Source organism: Gossypium arboreum, chromosome 12 (genome assembly GCF_025698485.1).
Source record: "Gossypium arboreum isolate Shixiya-1 chromosome 12, ASM2569848v2, whole genome shotgun sequence".
NCBI classification, from domain to species: Eukaryota; Viridiplantae; Streptophyta; class Magnoliopsida; order Malvales; family Malvaceae; genus Gossypium; species Gossypium arboreum.
Window position 1 is genome coordinate 109,629,793 of NC_069081.1, and position 9,045 is coordinate 109,638,837.

Below are 9,045 nucleotides of genomic sequence, written 5' to 3' on the forward strand. Positions count from 1 at the left end.
TGTAATAAGTGTTATTTGATTTATCACCGCAATCTACTTCTATTAATTATTTGTGGCAAACCTGGATATGATTTTGCATCTGTTTTAATGTTGAAATTGGTTCTTTTGTAATGAGTCTATTATGCAGATTTATTCCACTGGCATTCCAAATGAATACGGTGGACACAAAATCTGATGAAAAAGGCGTTAATAAAATTAAATAAACTTGTTTGAATTTAACTAATTTCGATTACAATATTGTTATTTTGTCCTAAAATACAGATCCAATACAAAACCATCAAAACTCAAGCTTAAAAAAATTTAGTAATATATTTTCATGTATTGAGCTATTTTAAAGGCTGCTTTATAATCAATTATCTAAATTAAGCTTTTTCCTACATCAAAAAACCAAGCAAACCAAACAGAGTAACCCACAAACCCAAAGACACGATTCAAGAGAAACGACCAGCTCCCAATAACCGAGCTTCTCATAAAGCCTGAATGTTTTCTTTGAAAATTTAGCTATAAAATCAACAACCTAATTATGCTCCATTGGTGTATGCCTGCCTTCTCATAATAACACGTAATGTATGCTCCTAATTAAGATACCCCATAATTGCTTGCACACTATCACTTTCTAAAATCATCTTCCTAAATCCCTTTGCCAAGTAACTTCCAATCCATCAAGTATTGCCTGAAGCTTTGCTTGGGGCATTGAGATATTTCACCCAAAGCCAACTACCCAGTTTTCTCGACTGTTCTGTATGACTCCACCTGCTATTGTAGCATTCAAATTATTATCACAGGCATCATCAATATATATTTTGGTCTATCCCCTTAGTGCAATGCACCATCTACTTCCCTAACATTGCCCTCTGCCACCTCTTACATGTCTCACCCAATCACTAAGAGAGGTTCTAGTTGTTTATTTATAAAATTTGTTCAATTTTTAGATTTATGATCAAATCTATAAAATACATAATAATTAAAGGGTTAAATTTATTATTATACTAATGAAAAAAGTTCATGTAAACTTTTCGCCACTCAATGACAAAGAAGTAATTGAAATATTTAATTTTTCAAAATTAAATGATTATATCTAAAAAATTAATAATTAAATGATAAAAATAAAGTCAAATATATAATTAAGCCACTATTCTTACAGCCTACTCATATTTTAGAGAAATGATAAGGAAAGCTCGCTACAGTGAGCTTCCCATAAGCTCCCTTTAATAATAAATAGAGTATTGAGTAATTTGGTAAAAAAATAAAAGAAAGGTTTTTTTTTTATAATTTTTTGTACTCCCTTATAATTATTAGTAATTTTTTATAATTTTTGGTATACCTTGATAGGTTTTGGTATGCTTTCAAAATTAAGTTTTGGCCTAATAAATGTTTTTTTTATTTATTTGAAGGTATTCGTTCGAGTAAGTCCAGTGACAAATCCTCTGCGTTTGTAGGCTTATTAAGAAGGCAGATGCTGGACAATAAATTTTAAAGCTACTCCATATGCTAACCATGAGTTTCAAAATTATTCTTTTTTTGTTTGATACACCTTATATTTTTTATATGCTTTCAAAATTAAATTTTGATATGAAAAATCAATTTTGATATAAAATACTATTTTTACATACTAAATAAATTTAATTATATATAAGGATAAATAAATAAATATTGAAAATTACATAAATAAAACAAACCACTATTTCATACTCCCTCAAATTAAAGGAAAATCCTAATATAATAATCCTAAAATAACAAAAAAAACACATAATATAATAAATACCCTTCAGGGAAAATTCTAAGCGATTAAATTAAATATTTATAAATTTATCCTTACATATAAAAAGTTTTCTAGCATGCAACAATAATATTTTTAAAATATCAAATATTGGTTTGTCCTCCTAACAAAATTTCATAGTATGCGACAATAATATTTTTATAACAAATATCAAAACATAAATTTGAAAGTATATCGAAGTACCAAAATTATAAGAAAATATTATTGATTAATTTTAAAATATTTGTTTTATTTTTTAATATTTTAATTTTTATTAATATATAAAAATTTATTAGTACTAAAAATACTAGTGACATCAAAATTATGATTAAACACAAAAATTATGAATAATATAATTATATTCCATTATTCAAAGTCGCATCTAAATTATATTATGTCATCCAAGTTATTTATTGATTAGAAAAAATTTTAACAAATTATTTTGTGATACATTATATTTTTTAATTAAAATTATTTTTTAAAATAGAATTAAATTAAATTATATAAAACTAATTTTAATTAAATTAAAAATTTTCATATTTTATTCTCCTCCTAATGATTCTTTCTTCTTTTCTTAATGCATTTTTAAGCATTTGACAAATTTTCTTTGCAACCATTTTTTTCTTCTCAACTTCTTCCAAATATTTGTATTTAATATTTTATTTGAGTTTCTTATTACAAAAGTTCATCTAACATTAACTATTTTATACAAATTATATAAAAAGAACAAAGAGAGTTACTTTTAAGAAAAGAAAATTCTTAAGTTTTAAATTGGGATGAGAAATAAATCTAAATTGAGACTTAAAACGGAAAAAAAGTTGTTGGAATTTAGGTTCGTCAAAATAGGATTCGAATGAATTTTTCAAAGAGTTTTGAATTTTTTGTTACCAGAGTTCTTGAGTGTGAACAAAAGAGTTGAATATGTTTATACTTTTTTCTATAAGGAAATAATATTTAACTTTTTTTGGATTTTTTAGGTAAAAAATTATCACATGTCATAAAATGATTAGCTAAATTTTTTTAATGACAGGAGTAATTTGGCTAAGAGACACCATTTGTGACAAAAAAAAAAGTTTATGTGCCAACTTGGAAAAATATATAATTTAAGTATTACTTTGGATAATGGAGTATAATTTGGGTGACAAAAAAATATTTAGATACCAGCTTAAAAAGTATAATTTAGACATATTTTGTGATTAAACTAAAAGAAGAAAATTGTTAGAGATTATATGACCTGAATCTTGTCACTTGTTGAAGAAATATATACAGCGACAAAATAAGTGGATCTGTGGGGTCGTAGCCCGCCATAGATAGCCATTAAGCACAAAACTACACCTCTGCGATATGGACCATACATCATAAGTTGAATCCGTATAGAACTATTCTTATTTTATTTAGCTTTGATTAGAATAAAGTTTTTCAACCCTTAAATAAATGTAGTCGAAACTCCTCTTGTATAATTTATTTTTTTACATTAGTAAATTTCTCTTCCTTTGCCCGTATTTATTTTTTAAAAGGATTTTCACTAAAAATATGTATATATTTTTTTATTGCTTTGTGACCGTTTTACTATCACTATCTACGTTCATTATGTTATAGGCCAATTTGGCCCACTTACATTTTCAAACCCATAACCCAATAATTTAAACCCTCAAACCCATTACAATTAAACCTTTACAACCAGACTCAAACCTTAGCCCACCTAAACCAACCCTTACCCACTAGCCCAATACAAAACAAACCCAATACCTAACCCTAAGCCCAATCAACCCAAAATCAAAACAAAAACAGAAACCCTAGCCACCTATCCCCTTCCCACTTGCGCCGCAACCACCTTCTGACACCACGCCACCGACGTCAGCCCACCAGCCACCAACTCTGCAGCACCGTTCAACCACCCTGCAAACAAGAAAGAAGACAAGACAGATATAATAGAAAATAGGTGCAAAAGGGTTATAAAAACCCAAATAAAAAACTTGTAAACTCTCTCTCTCGGCAGTTCAAAAAATACACAAAAGATAATAATACAAAAATAGCATTTGATGCACAACCAAGGTCAGAAAATCAAAGATATCAAAAATCAAAAACTAGAAAACTTAAGGTGATTTTTTTTTCTTTTTTTCATTTTAGTTTCGATCTTAGGCCTATTTTATACATATATATTCTAAAAATATAATAAAATAATAAAATAAATAACAACAAAAAAAAAGGAAAAATTTTACCTTTTTTTGAAAATCCAGCCACCGTGCGCAATGGCCGGAGCCGAAGACGGACGACGGCCGGTGAGGGTCCGGTGACCGGCTTCCCCACCGGATTCTCTCCCCTTCTCCTCTTTTCTCTCTTCTTTTTTTTTTCTTTTTTACCTTTCCAAATGATTTTTTTAAGTTTTTTTATCTTTTATACGGGACCAAAACGCACCGTTTTGGTCCCCCTTTTTAATTAAAACGACGTCGTTTTGGCCCCGGGTCGGGTCGACCCGACCCGCTCCAGGTCAGGATCCGCATGTTTTTGAACGGAAGGGCAAATTACTCATTTGGCCCTTCCACTTTTCTGAGATTTCGCAATTAAGTTCCTATGGTTTTGCAATTTGGCCCCATAGTTTTTAGCGCTTTTCAATTTAGTCCCCCCGTGCTACGCAGCGTTTTGTCAACAGGGAATATTGCGCTTTTGGCCCCCATTTTTTCCACGCGTGTTCAAAATAGTCCTTTCCTACTATTTTATTTCTAATTTCACCCCAAAATGTTGTTTTAAGTTCGATTTAGCCTTTTTTGTCAATTTACTGCCTTATTTTCAAATTTATTTTGTTTCATTTCCTGTTATTTATTATTATTAATTATAATCTTTACATACTTTTTTTTGTATTTATTATATGTAGTAATGTATATTTTATTATGTATGCATGTGTATATGTACTTAATATATTTTGTATATATTTATGTAATATTATTACTAGTGTTTTTAATTCTCATATGTATACATTTCATAAATATTTTAGTATTATACGTGTATATTTTTTCATATATTATGTACATGTGTTTTAATATTATACTTTATATATCATTATGTATATTTTTAATATGTATATATTTGTGAAGTATCATCAATAGTTATTATTATTATTATTTAGTTTTAAAATGTACGTATTGTATTTATATTTTAATATTACGTTATATATGTTTTTGTATTATGTATATATTTTAAATATTATATACTAAGTATTTTTAATATCCTATTATTATTTTAAATATTATTAGTTATATTTTGTATATATTACCCTATGTACATATTTCCATATTATTTTACGTATGTGTTCTTAATATTATTATTATGTATATACATTCATTGTTTTCATTTCATGTTCAATTCTAGTACTACATTATATCTTTATCGTTTATAATATTATTGTCATATTCGTTATTTGCTTCAATGCATTTCTGTCTTTTGTTTATTTTTATTTCATATCAACTTGCTTTGCATTATTTCGAAAATCTTATTCTTGTTTTCCAATTAATTTCAATGCATGAGACAACATATCGGTTTAACACCAAGTCGTCGATTTCATCGCTATGTTGGGTGAACATCAATCGACTCGTGTTAAAACGGTATATCCTTCTCAAAAAATCAAAAAAATTGAAAATTCTTGTCTTTTCAATCGGATCGCGATTAAATCTTATATTGAACTTGTGTTTTTGAAAATCAAGACAACACGTGTTTATAAGATACCAATTTTGGGCGTCGCGAGGGTGCTAATACCTTCCTCGCGCGTAACCGACTCCCGAACCCTAATTTTTCTCTGGATTTTCACGTAGACCTAAAATTGGCCCTCATTTAAAAAAAAATAAATGTATTTCCAAAAAAAGATGATTTATTAGGTGTCCGATCATACCTAGGAGAAAAGATCGGTGGTCACTCCCCTTTTTTTTAAAAAAATCAAACTTCAGTTTTCGAGTTTTCACTAAATTGCCACAATTAGCTACCAAAGCTAAAATTTTTACGTTGCTATAGCTGGCGACTCCACTGGGGACGCATTTTTGAGAGTCGAGTCGAATTAGACGCGTGTTGTCAAAATTTTCAAAATTCCTTGTTCAAATTAATATTTAGTCGTGATCCTAAAATTGTGTTTTTTAAAAATCATGCATTTGCATCGTGTTGTATATATTCTTCTAACTTGTTTTGTTTGGTTGTTTTAAAGCTTTAAATTTTTATGGTTTTAGTTTTGGTTTAGTTTTTAAATAAAACGTAAAGGTTTGTGAGTTTCTCCCCATACACCGTGCACGTGCATTCTTGTATAACATGAGCTCTATGTCCGGGCTCCATCCGTCTAAGTGAAAGTAAACGCTACGCCTTCGTGAGTTAACTCGTCCCTCCACACAGGCTAGTGAATACTTTCGGGTTACATATGACTTATGCTTTCGTGAGTTAACTTGTCCCTCCGCATAGGCATGAGTAAATGTAATCCCTCGAATTGAACTCGTGAGCCTGTGATGGGCTACAACCAAGGCTTTGTACTAATCTTAGTAGATAACAGTACGGACAATTCGAGTACCTATCTAAAACCGAAACCGCATATAGTGAACTGTACGAGCCACCTAACTAGAGCCATGCCGAACCTCTGTCCGTTAATGGTCACCAAAGTAAGTACACGGGAGAAACGCCTCTTGTCTCTCATTTTCTTTACATTTACACTGTTTATGCAAAAAAACTGAATCGGGTAACTTAATTTGTTTCTCAATTTATAATTGTTGTGGTTACTAACCAAGTTTGTTTGTTTTCATTCTTATTTTACATCATGCATTTTAGGCATCATATTAGGAAGGTGTTGACTAGAGATTTGGTTGCCAAAAAACGGGTTTCTAATGGAAGAGTTAATTATACAAACAACCGAGAAGAATGCCGTGGTTCGGGACTGGTCTCTAAAAACTCAGAAGGAAAAAGGGGATAGTCTAGTGGAGGGATGTATTGCTAATCTGCCCGAGTACGTAACTGTGAATGTACGCCAGAATAACCTTGAAGATTTGGTTCGGGTTTGGAATCAGTGGGACTCAGACACTAGGGGTATCTTCACCAAGAGATATGGAGACATAGCCAATTTGATTGCTGTCAACGTAGGCGAACGATTGATCCAAGCCATGGTAAAATTTTAGGATTCGGCTTACCAATATTTTACCTTCAATCTAGAGGATATGACTCCGACTATAGAGGAGTATGTTGCTTTGCTTCGTGTTAAAAATGTGCAATTCTATAAAGTATACGTGAAGGAGCCTAAGCCGATGACCTTCAAGAAAAAGTTAGTGAGATTGACAGACATGACTGACGCATGGGCTGAAAAACAGATAAAGAAGAAAAATGAAACCATTTGCATTCCATGGTCTTCCCTACGAGAATTGTTTCTGAACCATCCTGACATGTTAAAAAGGGTAAATCTATTCGCTTTGGCCATTTACGGTTTGATCATCTTCCTGAAAGTTTTTGGGTACATAGAAGTTGCGGTGGTGGATTTCTTTGAAAGATTAAAGCAAGGAATCAACCCTGTCCCAACTACCTTAGCCGAGACCTTCAGATCCTTAAATAATTGTAGGAAAGTGGGGAAGGGATGTTTATTCGGATGCGCTCAATTACTCAATGTCTGGATTTTAAGCCATTTCTGGAAAGTAGAGCGCACACCATACCACATGTTTTCAAAAACTTTCGCCCCGTTGGAAGCCTATCTTGAGAGAGAATGGCCAAAGGATGTCACCGAAGAGCATTGGGTTTCAGTTTTTCAGAACCTTCGAGCTGAAGATGTAACCTGAAGAGCACCATGGATTCGCCTTTCGGTTCTGTTATACAAGGTTGGAAATCAAGATTGGGTACCACTACTCGGGTTATGGGGAGGAGTTGGATATGCTCCGCTATTAGTCCAAAGGTAATTTTCTTCGCGATAATTCATACCCACAACTGGAGGATTAGTACAGTCCGAGTTCGTTTTCGCGGGTGAAGGGTATATGAAGAGGATCCGAGACATTGCAAAGTCTTGGAAGAAAATTCATCTCATGGAATTAGCCCTATATGCTGATACCCTCACCCAAGATTACGACATATGGAGAAAGCAACGGGTGAATAGTCAGCAAATCTCGTCAACGAACTATACCGTCCAGAATCCTTTCTCAGAGGAAATGTCGTCTGAGCCAAAAATGGCAAGACAAGAATTTGAACGAGAAAAGGCCAAGATGTCTCGGGACCTTAGTGCTCTTCAGGAAGAAAACTACCAATTGAAGATCGATGTTCAGATTGAAAGATCCAGAACTGAGAAAGTGCAAAAAGAGGCTAAAGTCGTAAGAAATGACTTAAGAGACCTCCATCTGGAAAATAAAAATTTAAGAGGCACAATAAAAAATAGTGGGCTGGGCAAGTCGTCGGCAGAATGGAAAGAAGAAATAAGCAACATTAAAGGTGGGATGGAATTTTGGAAAGGAAAAGCGAAGAAAGAGGAGGAAAAAGCTGCGCGGGCTATGATAGAACTAAGGAAGAAGAACGCCGAATATGAAGCTGTGTCTGCTGAGGTAATGACTAGTCGATCTAAACGTCAAGAACTAAAAGAGATGATACGAGAGTTAGAAGATATGCTGCAAGATTGTCAACAGCAGGTAGATACTCACTTGAAGGCTTTGGAAGAAAATAATAGTCAATATGATAGAGACATTCATGCTTACGAAGAGGGCCTCCAAGAAAAAGAAATGCAACTTAGCTTTTTGATAAATGAAATTCGTGGGGTAGCCATGCACGTGGTACAACTATCAGAAGAAGCTGAAATTCTTATTTGCCAATTCCTTCCAAGTTGAAGATCGAACATATCAGAATTCTTAGCACGAGTTAAGAAATATGGTGATATAGCTAGGAAGTTTGTGTAATAGCTGAATCGAAAATGGCAAAATGTTTTGTAATGAACTCTTTTGATGAATGAAATACCTAAATAGGGGTTATCTTGAAATCAACACCAACTTCTTGCATTTCTTTCATGACTAACATTCATTTGACATTTATGCATTCATTCATTCATTCATTCATTGCATATCCCATAATCGTTCGCTGAGGTTAAAACATACAATTCGCAGTTGTAATACCACGAGACTGGAACCACATCATTCGTATAGAACGCGTCGACAAGCTAGGGCAATGGAGGCTGAATTCAATAAAAGAATTGAAAGAATGAAAAGAGTTCAGAGGGAATTACAAGAGCAGTTGGCCAAGTCGCAGCAAGAGACGAGAGGCTTAATGGTAAGATCTAAAGAAGAATCGTTCGAACA